The sequence below is a fragment of the Epinephelus fuscoguttatus genome, linkage group LG3, assembly GCF_011397635.1.
Source record: "Epinephelus fuscoguttatus linkage group LG3, E.fuscoguttatus.final_Chr_v1".
Classification (NCBI taxonomy): Eukaryota; Metazoa; Chordata; class Actinopteri; order Perciformes; family Serranidae; genus Epinephelus; species Epinephelus fuscoguttatus.
Window position 1 is genome coordinate 45,335,733 of NC_064754.1, and position 18,167 is coordinate 45,353,899.

The following is an 18,167-nucleotide window of genomic DNA, read 5'->3' on the forward strand; positions in this document are numbered from 1 at the left end:
ATTGAGAATTTGACCCATACATACAAAATATTTAATGTGGGGGGCTAAGGAGTCTTAAGACCTCGCAAAATTGCATGTCATAATTATAAATTTTAACAGACAACCAACATGGCACATACACCAAAGGTTCTCTTGCTTCAGGTTTACTTCACAGTAGTGACATGTACCACTGAATATACACAGTAGTGGTTCTTACTGGCTTATGTCTCAAGGCTTTACATTGTGATGACTTCAGGATTTTGGGTGTATCTCTCTGTACAAGTAAGTTGTAACAACTATAAAACCACCATGGCTAACATTTAAGAATTCAGAAAAAACTCAATTCAGAATAAAACTAAATTTACCAGATTGAGGTGTTCTGTCAGCAGCTTTACAGATGTGTCTTTTACAATGTCCTATGGAAAATGCTTTTGGGTCATGTTTTCTTTACTGAGAGTGGCCACTGAAAAAAAATGGCTGCAAGGCTGAGCCCGGCTTCCTGGGCCTGGTCATGTCATCAACTAGAATCCCTGATACTGAGGACTCACCCTTTCAATCTCATGGCACTTCTTGAGGGCCTCCCCAAACTTGTTCATGGCCTTGCTAGTGCACACTCTGTCTGGAACCACATACACTGCATCTCGTTGAGGTTCTCCACTGCTGACGCTCCCTCCTGGACAACGACAGAGAATAAAAAAAAAAACACATGCTTGAACAAAGTAAACAGCATAACAGGGACAAGCTAATTAACCATGCCAACTACTGCAAAATGCCTAGTCTCCGATAAACAAATTATAGGGCGAACAGTCATTTTGTATTATTGTAAATCTGTTATTACTAGAGCAGTGCCTGTTCAAAACATGTCTGTTTTGAACAGGCTGAGTGCTTGGCCTGTGTGTTGCTGCAGGCAGCTTTCTCTGCAGTGCGACCACTGACACACCATCACCCAGGTATAAATGCTCGCAATGGTCTCACCACAAGGCCATGTGTGTAGGCTATGGCATAGGCTCTACATTGAGCCGGCCAGCGCAGCTACAGTGATGGAAAAAGTTTTGGACACCCCATGCATTTGTGATATATTGCATTAAGAATCACTCTTAAGTCCCCAAGTGCAATTTCTTTTAGTATAGTCATAGCCTAAAAAAGCCATTAAAGACTTTCAATTTCTTAAAATTAAATTGATTGGTTCCATAAAGATACACAAGTGTCTATGTAAAGCCAGCATGTTTGAAAGTTCTACAGATACAAAAATGGCTAAAACAAGGAACCTAATGCAAGAAACACAAAGATAAAGATTCTCAGCCAGGAAGGGTACAGCTGCCGCCAGATAGCCAGGAAGTGCAGATGCAGTCCTTCAGCAGTTGGATACACTCTGCAGAAATACAGATGAACCAACAGCTTGGAAGACAAACCAAGATCGTCCAAGGGTTTCTTCAGCAAGAAAATGACGCATCCTGATCCGCATGATGCAGGCAAAACCAAATGACATCACAGGAGCTTCAGTAGCAGTGGTCAAACCAAACTGGTGTCCAGTGTTCCACCCGCACTGTACGTGGCCGACTTTTAGATCATGGCTTAAGATCCTACAAGGCTATCAAGAAGCCTCTGATCAATGAGTCATAGGTTTGCCCGGCATCGTTGGACCCAGGCACTCAAGAACTGGACAGCCAGGAATTGGAAGAAGATTTTGTGGTCAGATGAGTCCAGTTTCCAGCTTTATCTTCCTCCTACTAATGTGAGGGTACGCAGAAGGCCAGGTGAAGCATTATCTCCAGCAGGTACAGTACCTACTGTCAAGCATGGTGGAGGCAGTATCATGGTTTGGGGATGCATGAGTGCTGCTGGTGTTGGTCATCTCACTGTCTGTGATGGCACATTGAACTCTAAAGAGTATTGTACCATTCTCGAAACCCACATGCTCCCTTCTGCGCGTGCACTGTTCCGTCGAGGTAAAAACTGGATGTTTCAGCAAGATAATGCCCCTTGCCACACGTAGAACTTGGTTGGTTCACTTTATTTGTCATTCTTATGCAGGTACATAAAAACGAAATACTGTTTCGCAAGTTAAAACACTTTAAAAGAGAACAGTGCAATGCAATAAATAAATAAATATACCACCATATAACTTGGCTGCAGGAGCACAATATCCAGGTCTTAGAGTGGCCAGCTCAATCCCTGGACATGAGCCCCATTGAAAATCTGTGGTGGATGATCAAAAGGTCTGTTTCGAAGCATAAACCAAAGAATTTAGAAGAATTAAAAGCAGTAATTCAAGAAGAATTAGAACTCTACTGCGTGCCAATGGCAAGGCTACTAAATATTAATTTGATGATGTGATGGTTTATTTTTTGTTCAGTTTTTAACACATTTTCTGTTATTTGTTGACTTTGATACCGACAATGTTGAGAACTGACATGTTGAAACTATCAAGAATTTAGTTTTATTTTTTCTTGTTAATAAACAAAAAAATGCATTTGTTTGTGTCTGTCTGATGCAGCCACCTTTTGAAACACAAAAAAAGATTTTTCTGCAAATATTTGAGATCAAAATCTGAAGAGTGTCCCAAAAATTTTTACACTACTGTATAATATTCCTAAAGTGACATATTTTATGGATATTTCATATTATATTCAATGTGTTACAGTAACAGTGCAGAACAAATGATGAACTGTACAATTAACCCTAACTAGTGAAAGCAATTTGTGTAAAACAAGCAATATGGATAAATTTTGAGGTTAATTAAAATATTTGTGATATTTTAAGAACTTTTAATACAATGCTCTGTAATATATATATTTTAAAATTTTAAACAATCATACATACTTAATGGGCTTCTGTTTTGACAAATTCAGTGTTTTCATCTTCCTGATGCGTGACTATTGTTCTATTATCTCCTAGCATCTACAACTGTGTACAAGTATGTGTGTAAAGCCCTTTTCGTGTCAGCAGAAACCCTATATATTTTCTGCTGCATAAAATAAAAGTCACAGACTTCAGCACTGCTGCTTTAAAAAAAATCCTTGGCGAAACACAACGTAAGTGAAAAGAATTCCGCCTTCAGTTATTCTAGGTTGTGGGACAGTAATACATAACGATCATGAGGTCTCCACTTTATACTAGTTCTTAGCAAACTGACTTCACAGAAAAAACAGCCATGATTTTGTTATGCCATTTTCACATTTCCCTCAGCTCGTCAGCTGTTAGTGTGTACTTTTGTGCACATCCACAGACAGTTTCTCTTACCCGTGTAAACTTGGAGCACATTTCCTCGGCCTCTTTGACCATGCCAGCCTTCAGCATGTACTTGGCACACTTGGAGTTGATGAATCTGTCGGCAGTGTCCAGAGCCTGGGCCTCATCCATCCACTGAGCAGCTTCTTTAATGTTCCCAGCATGCTGCAGGAAGATAAAGGTCAACACAACAGTCATGACAACAGCACAGCAACACCCTGCTCCTCAGTTGTAACAGTAAATGAGTGTGCAAATGTGTGGTGTATGTTACCTTGTAAATCTTGGCTTTGATAAGGAAGAGCTCGATGAGCGTAGGCGTACTCTCAATTGCTGCGTTGATATATTCTAGCGCCAGTGTCTGTTGGCCAATCATGTCATAGTGTTGTGCCAGGAAGTACTGCACCCAGAGCAAAGTGGTCGGGGGTTCCTCCTTACCGTCATCTGTGACAGTGCAAGGGCATATTGTCTTAGTTTAGGTCTTAGTTTAGGTCTTTGGGATTATGCACAAAACACTACAACAGTTAAACCTGTCATAACCACGAATGAGAAGTTGATTATAATTCTTAGAATTTTATGAAATCAAACTTGGTTTTGGACATTTTTTTAAGTCTGCATTTTCTACGGTAAACATTTATGTATCTGTATACTGTGATTACCTCTCTTAATTATCATCATTAGGTGCAATCTGCCATTCCAGCAATGGTTTTAAATTACCTAACTATGCACAATGCACAATGCAACAAGTGATTCAGTTTTACTGTTTAATGTTATATTACTGAAATCAGCCTCACAGTTTACTGTTCACTCTACCACAGCTATATCAGAGATGAAGTTTCTTGCAAAGCAAGGTTTTTTTACTGTGTCACATTTGAGCCTGATTTATGGTTGGGCGCTCAAAACTTTTGACAAGTGTTGCTTGACAGAAATGATGTATTTTCAATATTAATAATGTGTCGCTCCACATTTTTCTTTCACGTTGAGAACCTGAAGATTTTTTTTTATGCCACGGAAAACGTCATATTTTGTTGCACAATGTGATTGGTAGTATTACTATCATTGCCACGGAGATGGCAGTTTTCAATCCACACAGACTCCGACCTGTACTCAGTGTCTCTGTTCACAGAAGCAGCCGTCTGTCAGCAGCAACTCCTGCAGAACTGAGAGGACAGAGAGCGGCCAAACTGCCTTCACCAGGCTGACTGACAACAGATAATTACTGAACTAAAAATATTTTTCACGTCAGCACCACAAGAAGAAATCAACATTGATTCACTGATTTTATTTCCCAACCCACCATAAAGAGTAAGAATTTGCTGCTAGCAGACAGATTGGGAGCTGATCAATCAATTAATACGGTTAACAGTTAAAAAACATATACAGTGGGATATATGTGTCATTTTAAACTGCTGTCTGTTCACATTACACTTCACTAAACAATAACAGAAATAGACTGTAGACAGACTGTAAAAAAATCACAGGGCATCTCTGGTTGATGACTGAACTCTTTCGCCAAAGCATAAATTCAAATTATTGCGCTGCTCTCTGTCGAGCAACTCTTCAAAAGTGTCAGGCGCCCAACCATAAATCAGGCTTAAGGGTACTCCTACGAAGGGCAATGTATTTGTTACGAGGGTAAGAACTATCTCTAATCATTGATCAAAAATGCATCTACAAAATTATACCGTCATTTTTTGCATTTTTTCTTAGTAGATTTGTTTTAAAACTTTGCAGGGAGTATTGACACTAGAGGGAGCGACCTAAGTGAGCTGTTAGATTAAGAGCTGCACACCTCCAACTCCTGAGCAAGGTAACCACCTTCACTGTGCTCTGCAGTTGTGTGGAAAATTTCTTGCAACGTGCACAGCATGAAATCAGTTTATGAATGCAATTATTTCCACTGACTTCTTTAATAAATCATTAAGGATTACAACTTTAAAAAACTGTCTATTGTGCTACACTGACTACATGACACTCAATACTGCTGATTAGAAAGATATCAGATTCATTATCATCTTCCTGATTAATAAATGTTCTCCTCACCATTCTGGTTGAACATTCTACAGCTTTTTAATGAGGTTTCATAGCCGACCACCAACTCCTCTATTATTGCCACCTGCAAAGAGAAAGAGGACACATTACCTGCAGAATGGAGTACACATTTGCAAGTGAATAACTTTGATCTAGAACACTGGAATCTTTCCCTCAGATTGACCTCCCTTCCTATAGTGCATTATGTAAGCTGGTTTCAAATAAATTGAGGAACAAGTATCAGTGTGGTTTAGATTTAGCACGGTCATCTGACATGAATAGCAGCAGTGCTGTCACCTTTTCTTTGTTGTTGTAAAGTGATTTGAGGGTGGTGAAGACGGGCGGACAGCCTTTACTGAAGTTCATTCGCAGATACCTGTCCAGACACTCTCTGAACTTATCACCTGCAGAGGAATAAGGTGAGATGGAGAAGATCATTCACTCATGGTCAAAATGATTGTGGAAGTGCAAGTGGAGTTACACAAAAAAAAAAAAAAAAAAAAAGACCTGGAACCAAAATAACGTCTTCAACAACTAAGGTGAAGACAGCTCCTAGCTTTGTCATTTATTCCTTAACACATGGATGAAATTTAAGTTACATTTTAGTTTAAGTAAGATGTATTTTTGGCCACACCAGAGAGGAAGTTGAGGGGCAGCCGGCGAGAACCAATCCTTTGGGAAACTTCTCCCAGGCATCTTCATAGATCTTTGTCTCTCTTCTACACCGCCTGGCGAACCCCACCCCCCCAGAAACATTCAGTAGTGTTGACAATTGTTGCTTGTACAATGCATGTGGATATTTTAATAGTCAGTGGTCTATCATGACAATGCTGGTGTTTTAAACAGAAAGGAAAAAATTGTTATACCTGGCTTTAGGGCATTTTCCAAGCCGCGGTAATAGGACCAGTTCTCTGGGTTCCTCTCCTGCAGGCGACGGTAGACTTCTGTTGCTTCATCCAGACGCTCCAGCTTCAACAGTAGCTCTCCTGTAGTAACATGACAGAAGAGCTCCGGTGTCAACGTACATAAAAAGAGACAACAGCTGCTCAAATTGAACTGATAACCCAAAGTTAGCGAAAATTCATAAAAAAGGTTGGATAAGCTTAACACTATACACACAATATGAATTAGAATCTTGCAAAAGTACAACTCAATAAATACATAACTGTCATGTCAGTTGTGAGATTCTCTAAAGCACAGCAGGTACTAAGCAACTACATTTTTAAGAGCTAACTCATCAAATTGCCTGTCATGTTTTTAAGTATTTGCCAGAATGAAGGGCAAAGCAGCCTGCTGAAAGAGCTGGATGTTTCTGCAAAAATCTGCTAGAGGTCAAACTATTTTTTTTTCAGCGCCAAAACCAATTATTAATAATCAAGTAGACCAATATCCTTTATTTCAAACCTCTGTTGTACTGGAAAGCTGATACTTTAGCAAGCTAACTAAATGCAGGCACCTACAGGTGCAACAAAGAAGACTAACTGCATGTCACTTTCATGCCCATCCTCTCCTTCAGTGCTCACCCGCTAAAGTGAAAGATAACCCCAAATTTACTCTCATTTTAGAACCAGCTTTGTGTTGTTACGTTCGACTCACAGCTCTGCTCGCTCACTGGAGCTGCTCCAGTCTGTGTTTGCCTTTGCCCATCTGAGGCACAGTAACCTTCAGTAGTGAAGACTAAGAAGTAGGAGCCCTGCTGGGTTTTAGTAGTAGTCACATACAGGTGCTCTTTGGATACTTAAGGTATACTGTGTTTATTCCATCTTTGAAGACCTAATTGCATTACTCTCAATCGAAAAATATAAAATGTAAGTCTTCTTTAGAAACAATCCAAGACACACTGTAGACAGGTACACACCTGACAGGTATGTAAGCTACAGCAGACAATGACCCTGATGCTTAGTCTCTTTTATCTATATTGCCATGTAAAATTAAGACTTTTAATTTTTGCACAAACCCTACAGTGTGCCTTGGATTGTTTACCCTTTGATTGACCTGAGATGTGATGAACCACCAAGTTCTAACAAGGGATTTCAAAGATTTTGGATTCAGTGTGACATTGTCAGTAAGTATGGAGCACTGTGACCCACCTCGTGTCTCCTCCACAGCCAGTTTGTCACAGATCTGCTTCTCATAGTTGGATAAATGCTCCAGGGCCTCCTTGTACAGGCCTGCTTCTCTCAGCACCTGGTTCTGGTACAGCAGTAACTCGCTGTATTCATAGTCCACTTTGTCTGGAGACGTCTGGTCAAAGAAATGACTGTTAGTGAAATCAACATTTTCTACTAGCAACAGTGAAAATCTATTGGACCTGCTGGGTGTAACTGTGCAATTCAGGAAACTCTCCATCATTATTCGTGTATTTGTGCAGTTGCCTAGTGACACAAGCTTGTTGTTGTATTAAATAGATGGCACATAGACAGGAAGCAGACTGTTCCTATCAGGAGCAAGCCAGAGAGACTGAGAGAGTAAGCTCTATTGCAGTTGTGACCGATACACAGATGACAGAAACAATACCCATTTTTCAACTCTGTTGAGAGGAAGGACTAAACCATGCACTGTAACTGAGATGCATCAAACACCAAGTCAGACATGAAAAACATGAAATTTGGGCAACCCTGTTACTCATCTTACACTGCAGTGCGTTGAACAGCATCTCTAATACACAAAATGCTTCATAAATCATTACTCTCTGTTCCATCAGTTTCTCAGTCCCGATCATTATAACCATATCTCACCTTGTGTATGAAGGATTAGAAAGATGGACTACAGAATACATTAGACAAATGTTAAGCCATCATGGGCTCTAACCTGTTGTGTTTTCCTGAACTCCTCAATGATTTTTGCTGCCATCTCGTAGTCCTCCAATAGGTGATAGGCGATGGCATAGCCGATCCAGGATGCCCGCTGTGCTGGACGCAATTGCAACAGCTGGTACCGTGTCTCCTACAGAGAAAAAAAAAAATGTAAACACAGGTTTATTTGGCCATGCTTACCATCAGAACCAACAGGGTGAAAAAGACTCAACTTATGTCCCCTCTATTACGAATCCCTCATATGTGGCCCAAAGGATTTGTAACGTGATGTGTAGCTGGAGAGATAAATGATTAGAAAACAAGGTAATGGATAGCAGCACAAAGCGAAGAAGAGAAATTTTGCCGAGTCATGGTATTAAAACCACGTTGATACTAGCTGGCTAAGAGAGAACTGAAAAAACGCATTTTGACTCAGAGCCCCTCCCTTTACCTCCCTCATACATATTTTTAATCCTTTCATCTTTCTGTTTCATACCTCTCACCAAATAAGCATCTAAATCCCAGGCTGTGTCCCATGGGTGGTGTTCTACATTGTGAAACCTTACTGCTACCTGATTCCTGCCTCAGTCAGTGCAATGCTGCATCCTGGACAAGGCAGAGCGACAGATGGTAGTGTGTGTTGAGGGTTTTTTTTCTACACAAATGACTTAAGTCGTTATTCTTGTATTAAAAATAAAAGTTGCTATATTTCTTAAATCTGCTTCTCACAGCTTGGTATGGACTCTAGGCTGTGCTGTTCTACAGCTGACCCTGTGTCCTGATCTTGAGTGGGCCAGGAAGACTGAAAGTGGGTTTTCATTATGATAATCCAACACCTATCTTAGAATAATTATTTGAGCTAGAAAGGATCCACTCATAGTTCTCAGGACAGTCCTCACCCTGTAGCCCTCGAGGTCTCTCATCTGGATCTGCAGCAACGACAGGTCTCGGAGGATCTGCAGGTTGTCCTTGTCCCACTTCAGAGCATTGCGGTAACACTTGATAGCCTCATCGTACTTCTTATCCGAGCGCTGCAGTAGGCCATACACATGCCAGCCTGGGACGCACAGTTAAGGAAGATAGGAACCACCTACTCCATCGGATGTTATCAGACTACTATTAAAAAGATATACAGAAGTGCACAGAGATGTTGTGCTTACTGGGGTCACTGGGGCCAATGAGCCTCTCCTGGTGAAAGCAAGAACTGGTTTTACTGGTCTATAATGTATCAATCACTTAAAGAGTAACTAAAGCCCCAGACAACCTTTTTCAGTTGAAAACCAATATATATTTAGTAGTGTTGTTTACTGATTCAGGTCCTGGTCTTGGCATGCAAAGTATTTGAATTCTACATATTGCATTATAAATATGCATAGTGACATAGAAAGAGGATGTGCTGACTATACTCCACAAAAGACAAGAGCATGTGTGGCATGATATCTTGTGGCATCACACACATTCACACATTTTATAAAAGACACACCAGCCAGAGGTCTTAAGTGACAACAGCTTAGAGCATCTCTCCTTCACTAACAAACTATGCGTGCAGTGACATGATTAAGGATACAGACGTGGCTCCTGAGGTCATTGCGAAGGCCTCTTCTCACCAGGTCATAAGCCTCCTCCTTCTTCCCCAGACAGTTCAGGGTCAGTCCCTTCATCGCCAGGGTCTCTACAGAGCCAATGGTACAGCATATAGTAAGAAATACAGTACATTACCCACTGATACAAGAAATTTTCCATCCATCTTTTTATCTGTATGTCTGCTGCTTACCTCCATGCTCAGCAAACTTAGGGTTGGACAGAATTTGTTTACAGAACTTGAGCCCGTTTCTGTACTGCTTGTGTTCGTAACATCGCTGTGAAAAGAAGAAGACAGAAACCCCATTAAGTCAAGAGAACAAGAGTGATATTTCCTGTCATGTTTCTAGGTATGCATCCTGTGTCCCTGATGCTTTGAAATCTGAAAGGAGGGGTGACCAGTAGCTCAGTGGTAGAGCGGACTTCTCATGCACAAAGGCAATGTCCTTGGTAGAGCGGGCGTCCCATGCACAAAGGCAATGTCCTTGGTAGAGCAGGCGTCCCATGCACAAAGGCAATGTCCTTGCCGCAGCAGCTGCGCATTTGATTCCAGCCTGCAGCCCTTTGCTGCATGTCATCCCCTCTCTCTATCTCCTCCTTTCATGCCTTAATACTGTCTTGTCAAATAAGGGGAAAAGCCAAAATAAATAAATAAAAAAGGAAAAATCTTTAAATCTGAAAGGATGCAATAAACTCACTATCAATGTGTCCTGAGTCATATCCTTTATTTTCCCCAATTAGGCTACATTGTGAAACAAATCCAACAGTATTTCTCATGTCACAGAAAGCACTAAGAATGAAACTTGTGTTTTGGATGCGTCAGTGTTTTGCCCTATTACCATCATGCCCAGCTCTCTTCACCTTCTCAAAATGATTCCACACTTTGGATTTCCTGCCTGACATGTTATTAACTAGCCTGTGTAATAAGAGCAGATACCAGCCCTATAAATTAGGGACCGTACACATGCTGCTTCTTTAATTGCCTGGAAAACACTAGGTGCTGCTCTTGTGCCTTGTTTGTGCCAGCTTTCAAGAGCATGGCGGCAGGTTGTGTCTGAGGTTGCAACCTTAACAAGCACTGTACAGCCTATTTACCTGAAATCCTGAGTGCAGAGCTGATCTTCTTCCAGATGCTGTTTATAAGTGTGTAGGCCTATCATCCATGGAACAGATGTAAAGCTCTGGGTAGCCCTGCACTAAAATGGTAAACTCTTCCATATTTATCAGACTGAATATTTATAGAAAAAGAGAAAGATATCTGTCAGCTGTGTTGGTTAGTAACATGACTCCTGTCTGATTGCTGATGCTGATGGTCCAGTCATATAGGTTATGATTTATTTGACAAGGTGCAGCTGCTAATAGAGTTTAACATGTGTTTTTTTTTCTGCAACTAAGCGACAAATGAAATCTTGCTGACTAATGACCTCTCTAGTCGACTAACGCTTGGTCAACTGGGGGAGGGAGGGCAGCCTTAATATTGCAACAGACATTCCTGTAATCCTAAGCCCCTTTTCCACTGAGCAGTACGGTGCACGGTACAGTATGGTAATGGTACAGTTCAGTTTGTGCGCTTTTTCTGTTTCCACTAAGCTTGTCACGATACCATAATTGCAGTAGTCGATACCAATACCAGTGAATTTCCACGATTCTCGCCACGCATGTGAGTGATCGACGGTGACAACGCGCGTGTGTTGGCTTCATTGAGTGTACCACGTGCAGCGCAATGCTGGTATATGACAGCAAAACGGGGACCTCGACACTTAAGAGGCACATGACAAAGGCTTGCCATGGAAAGAAAGACGAGAGTCAGCCTTCAATGTCCACGGTCGTATTCTTAAAAAAAGTTGGGTTTAAACTGGGCTTCTTCGGCACTCGTCCTAGGCACAGACTGATGTGCGTATACTGCCCCGTCAGGTCTGAAAGGAATTGACACGGCCCGCTGAGGGCAAAGTTGTATCCGGTACCGAATAAAAACAGGTACCGACGTATTTTTTGTGTGTTGGTATCGACTTGGTGCCAAAGTATCGGTTCTCATGACAACCCTAGTTTCCACTGTGAAAAGTTGTGGAGGGTACTAATGGAACCATTCTGTACTGTTCCCATTTTTGGTGCCCCTTCTGTTGGGGTAGCTAGCACACAGATCTGGTACTAAAAGGTGGAGCTGTGAACACTGCAGTCTGTTGATTCGTCAGTAGCAGATGGGCCCTCTCCTCAGGGCTGCGCTATGGCTGGTTTTGAAGCTCACGTAACCACTGTTGACACTGTAGAGAGTTTTATTAGTAGACTGTAACTATAAAATGAATATAAAATGAAATTATGTTTTTCTGCCTCTTGCTGAAGCTGTAGTCGGAGTAAAAAATAACATAATTCACTCGGCTGACTGCCGGCGACTTCAACGCACCCTAAATATTCCATATGACAACTCTGACCATTACTTCAGTTTTTATATGACATACACTTACTAATGAGTGGATCTTCAAGTGTTTATATATTAATTTCAGCTGGGTTAAGTGAGAGAATATATTCTAATCCTCACTAGGAGAAAAAAAGCTTTGTGGAGCATCGGGCTATGGCAACACGAAACCCCTGAGCTTACCTTAAAAGGACTAAATGTGCAAAGCCGCTATTCTTAAATATCCCATGAAGAGAGACACACTGCAGTCTGTTTTATTTTGTTCTGAGAATGTCGGCGTTTAACTCTGTTCTGTGGTCTATAAATCAGGTGCAGACCTCCATCTGTGATAATGAGGAAATACAGTGAGTGCTGGATGGAGCAGTGAGTGACAATAAACCCACCCACAGTTAAGGGTACCGTTTGCAGTGGAAACACTAGGGTCTAGGTGCCATGTCTGAAGGGTTACTTTTGGTTCTAAAGGTACCATACCAAAAGTGTTTGGTGGAAATGGGGCTCTAGTTCCCAGCATCTGCTGTGACAGGAGATGCTGGCTTAACTCATCTTAATAATGACGAGATGATGCTTTAACGTGCAGGACTTTATGTTTAATTTTCAGATGGTTAAGGCTGTGCAATTAATCGTCTGGTGATCGCAATTATGATTTTGAGGTCAAACAATTTCAAAATTAATGAACTCAAGGGTAAGAGATTTTTGGTCAAGGACGCCTGGAGATGTTATTTTGTCTTCTATGGAAGCCGATGCATAATACCACCCTCCTCCTCTCCTCTATTCACTCTACGAACCAGTCAAGTAGGTGAACTACGAATAATGTAAGGGGGAAGTGATTGCGGAAGATTTCAAAAACAGCGTCACGGAAAATGGCAGAGAGAGAGAGCAGAGAGGCTGGTCTGTGCGTGTGTGCGCGCACGTGTCTGCATGTGTGTGTGCGCACATCAGGGCCAAACTCTGGTGTGTGTGATACAGAGAGCAGAGAATTGTAAACGCGACCATGTAGAGACAGAAATGACATGCCGTCATGTAAATAAGATAAGTCCTCACGTGTGCCGCATAATCAATTGCAAAATTTTGACCAAAATATTTGTGATTATGATTTTTTCCATATTTGAGCAGCCCTACAGATCTACATTTTCAAAGTACATGAATATAACCATAATTAGAACCATGTAACACCAAAAAAAAGTTTCGCACTACAATTTGTCAATAACACAAATTTTCTTGGGGACCCTCTCAAAGGACCAGCGGTCTCAGGGCTCACATCACTAATTTCAGAGAGAGACAGAAGCACTGTAACACTGATCCTGGAGTTCATAGCATTGTTCTGACTCATAACAACTAGCTCAACTTAGCGAGAAGAAATATTACGAAAATTACACTTCTTATTTTACTTTTTTGTGGTCCTTGCTGATGAACTATAAGCTGGTACCTGGGACAGGATGTGAACAGTAGCTGGACCTATATGGTATAGCATTCACCAGATTAAACTAAAACGCCGTAAAGGACAAATAACATTTAAGTCCTGTTCACAGTTTATGAGTTCTGGTCACATATTCAGAGTGGATCATAGTTGTTCACCCACAATGTTATTACAACAGCAGAACAATATCAGAAGATGTACTCCAAAAAAAAAAAAAAAAGTTAACATTTATCGGCATTCTGCACACCACTGAGCTTAAATGCTGACAAAGACTTTTCACTACAACATACAGTATCATACCGCCTTAACGAAAGCTTCTGCCCTAAAATTGTATTTAGTATGCAGCTGCACAATAAACCCCACCTCTCTTTTTAAGCCGTTCACTGTTCGTGTGTATTTGCATGAGTGAGAGAGATACAAAAAGTTAAGCTGGCAGATGGCATTTTGTTGTCCCACCATCAACTTCATTAATGGTGAGAAAAGATGACGTCAACTTCACATATGAGGGCCAAGGTCAGTTATGAAATTATACAGATGAACTAGATGAACAGATGAACTAAGTAGAGGATTGCTTGCCTGGGTCCAGACCTGAATCCGTCCACTCACAGGGCTGACTGATTTGTCTGACATCGTGGCATGAAACAACAGTTTCTCAGCTGACAATCCATCAATCCAATGAGCACCGCAAGGGGACTAACAATTAGCTAATCAGCGCCACAGGCAGAACTAATGCTGTTTTCAACCAGGGCTCTAAAACTTGTGTACATGCACTGATGTATGCAACTTTTAAATTATTACATAGGCCAATTTTTTTTTTTTTTTTTATTGTACTATTTGGTGTATTTGTCCTTCTTTATCCACCCTGACTGACTGAAATGACAGTAATGTACAGGGAAGCTACTTCACCCATATCAGTTTTCAGCTGAAAAAAAAATATGAACTGTAATATGCTTTGTTTCACTGAAACTTAGATAAATCCTGAATACCGGACATCGCCATCCAACCAGGTGACTCTTTCTTCATATACCCATTTGACAGAACAGAGTATCGGGAACAAAAATGGAAGATGCGTGTGCTTTATGGTAAACAGAAACTGGTGTGACAGTTCCTGTTCCTGCTTACTAGGGCTGACCTTCAAATCCATTTATGGACATTCGAAGCTTCAGAGCTCAGAACGATTTTAATTCGAAGCATTCGATGACGACTGGGGGGGGAGTAGAATTAAGATAAAAATAGTCACAAACGAAAAAACACCAATGGCCGGTGATAAGTAGTGTTTAACTTCTGACTGAACACTAAATCAAAACCCTCGGCGCATACTGCAGCACAATCAAACAGATGCGCAACTCAGAGCATCAGAAGTGTCTCTGACACCAGACTCAGAGCGGACCGGTGGAACTGGAAAATGCATATTTTACATCAATAAAATCTATTTTATCGTTATTTTGAGTCACATTGTTGAAAGAATTTAGTCGTCTGTGTTCAAGCAGGATAATAGCAGGTCTCCATTGTGCGTCGGGCTTTCTATTTTCTTGTCGGAGATTTTTTTGTTTTTAATTACATGATATATAGGCTATTATAGCCAAGTGAGGCTCATGTACTACAACCATACTATTAGGCCTACTAGTTACTACTTACGTTTTTCAAGTGATGTCCCAAATTTGTTGTTGAGTTGTGATATGCCAATTGCTTTTGGCAAATCTGGCACTCTGCTTTCTGGGGGTTGTTGAGGCATATTTTAAAGTGCAAGCACACATCTGATGACCTCTTGGACATGTCTGCCAGCTCTGAGTGCGCTCGCTGTCAGTATCGGACTGGTGGGGGTTAGTATTGCGTTTAAGGCCTCCCCCAAAAAACTAGGAAAAAAGCACTGAAGCTTCAAATTTTTCTCCACAATCGAATCCCCTGCCATCAAGCCGAAGCTCAAGCTTTCAATTTTTTGGGTCAGCCCTACTGCTTACCTGATCTAGATTATTGTCAATCAAATGTAGACTGCACTTTCTATAAAGGGAATTCACAGACAGACAGGTAATCCTGATGCTGTGCTCATTGTTGCTGGAGACTTCAATCAGGCTAAACTTAAAATGGTTATGTTGGGGCACTGGTGGTTTAGTGGATAGAGCAGGCGCCCATTTACAAGGCTAATGCTGCAGCCCGAGTTTGACTCTAGCCTGTGGCCCTTTGCTGCATGTTACTCCTTTCTCCCCCTTTATGCTCAGCTGTCCTATCAATTAAAGGCAAAAAATGCCCCCCAAAGTATCTTTAAAAAAAAAAAATAAAAATGGTAATGTCTTATGCACATTGTTGAAGATGGCTGCTTTGTCTCTTTTGATAAAATATCTGCAAAGTACAACCTACCCACAACACATTTTTTCTCATTTTTAAAGGTCAGACATGTCGCAAAATGCAACAATTTGTTCGCAGTCTGGGGCCCTGCATTGTAGAATTTGTTTGCCCAACCCTAGAGCTTTTTCTTTTCGAAAACCTTAATAAAAAATAAAGGTTATGTCTAACTTCCATCCAAAGTGTTTATTCCCCTTGTGGTACAAACACTTTGGATCCCTGCAATACACTGTTAAGAGGCAGCTTCAGAGCAGAATTACTACCCCCGTTTGACAAAAGTGACCATGCAGCTATCTTTTTGAGAACAAACTACGGGACATGCCCCAGTGAGGCAAGACATCTGTGGTGGATTTAAGATGTAAAATAATCAAAAACCATGAATTACCAGAAATATCTGAAATAAACAACACACCACATCTTACAAATGAGGACTGCAATCTGGAAAATCATAAAGCAGCAACCTACAATGTAAGAAAAGCAGTAAAAGAGGCAAAAGGAGACTGTAGGAAGAAAGTCGTGGCAAAGTCCAACAAGTATTACAGATTACAATCCAGCCATCTCACTTCCTGTCAAGTGCTGATTCGTCTATATGAAGTAAGAAAAACAATTTCTATGCTCACTTTGAGGCTCACAATGATTTTCAACTAGTCACTGGCTCAAACTGTCATACCCTGTGCTTCAAGACAAAATTTGACACGGCTACAAGAGACAATGTTCCCTGTTAGTAATGTGTACAACACGTATCAGTTCAAAATGTTACACATGCAGTATGCAAGCTTACAGACTCTAGTGCACACCAATACTGATATAGTATATTTAATGTAAATTTAGTAACATTACAAGCTTTTTGGATACTATTTAAATACAAAAAAAAAAAACCTTATGAGACAACTTGGGTGTAGGGTTGGGTCGGTTCTCGGTAATACCAATTCGGTTCGGTACTCTGTCTTGGACTGGGGTTTTTTTGTTTTTTTTGAGACCGACCGGACTGCATACTTGGGCGGACTACGCAGAGGTCCGCCCCGTAAAAGTGGACGTCCGCAAGCCCTGTGCACGCAAAGCACGACCATGAACCGCTTTGCACACCAGTGTCACACAAAAGACTGTTCGGCATGTATTTTTGACGGACATTTCTCACGGAGTCCGCTCCGCTCATAGTACGCCCAAGTCTGTGGGCACCTGTGTCTGCCTCTTCACCTGGCGCACAGCGAGCAGGATGGGTGCAGTGCGCATGCACCGAGGCCTTTACTGTAGCCTGGAGTTTGTAGTGACGGGGAGTCGATAATGGCGGACAATTTAGTCTCAAAGAAATCAAAGAATGCGCCACTATGGCAACACTTTGGCTTTGAGCCAGACGAAGGAGGCAAGCCTTGTTTGCACTGGGATTGAGTAAGTTGCAAAATTTATTTGTAAGGAATGAAAGAAACAATTTGTTACTGTCACTCTGTTGTCCTACGGTCATTTGTATTGTACATGAGTCAATTGCACCACCAAGTGGTGAAATTGTCCCCCACCCCTCCAAAATACCGACCCAATCCTACTTTGATGCATGCTATTTTTTTTCCTTTCTTAAAGCCTCAGTGTGTAAAAATGGTGAGTAACAGTGACATCAGTGGTCAAATTCTAGATTGCAAGGCTCACTCGCGCTCACTCCTCACCCTCCGTCGGGTAAGTGACGGTGGCCTCGTCAGGACAGAAAGCCTTGTGCAGACAGAGATGGCATCATCCATGAGTTTTTCAAGTTTTTCAGGAGTAGGCCTATCTAGCGATGAGGTGAATGTTTATTTAGGAATCTAAACCATGTTACGATATTGTAGCGACCCTGCAGTAAATGTTCTGTTATAATGTCAATGTTCTGTGAGTTAATGGCATGTTTGGGATTGAATGAGTATAGGTAGGGCGGAGTGCAAGTGTGACAGGGATGAGAGCTGTGTGACTGCGGGTGCTGGTGTGTGTATGAGCGAGCTGGAGGAGAGAGCAGCAGTGCACAGTTGGAGTTACAGCTAAGTTCTTGTTTGTTGGTTGTTTTGGCGTAGTTACAGCCAACAGTAACCTGTACTGTTCAGTAATAAACAGTGATTTGCCGAATAACTGTGTCATACTTTCCACATGTCCTGGCGGACACTACAATATGCTATAGCTTACCAGTGAGATATAGGTTATCTGTGAGATATAACGTTATGCTAGTAGTGTTTTATTTCTAATTGTTTTGGTAACACAAGCAAACATTAGCACAGTAATGCTAAAATAACCGTTTATGTGATAGTCACGGCACAGTGCGGCAAATGTAGGTTGGTATGATTATAATATATGCGCTTCCAGAGTGTCCTTCCACAGGAGTTTTTTCCCACCTGGAATAAGCAACGCCTATATTCACTCG

The 18,167-nt window shown here is 41.3% G+C and overlaps 1 pseudogene; it reads right to left on the reverse strand.

The window, feature by feature from the left end:
• Window positions 1–571: 571 nt before the first annotated feature.
• On the reverse strand, window positions 572–14,074 carry LOC125885634 (N-alpha-acetyltransferase 15, NatA auxiliary subunit-like; annotated as a pseudogene).
• Window positions 14,075–18,167: the final 4,093 nt, after the last annotated feature.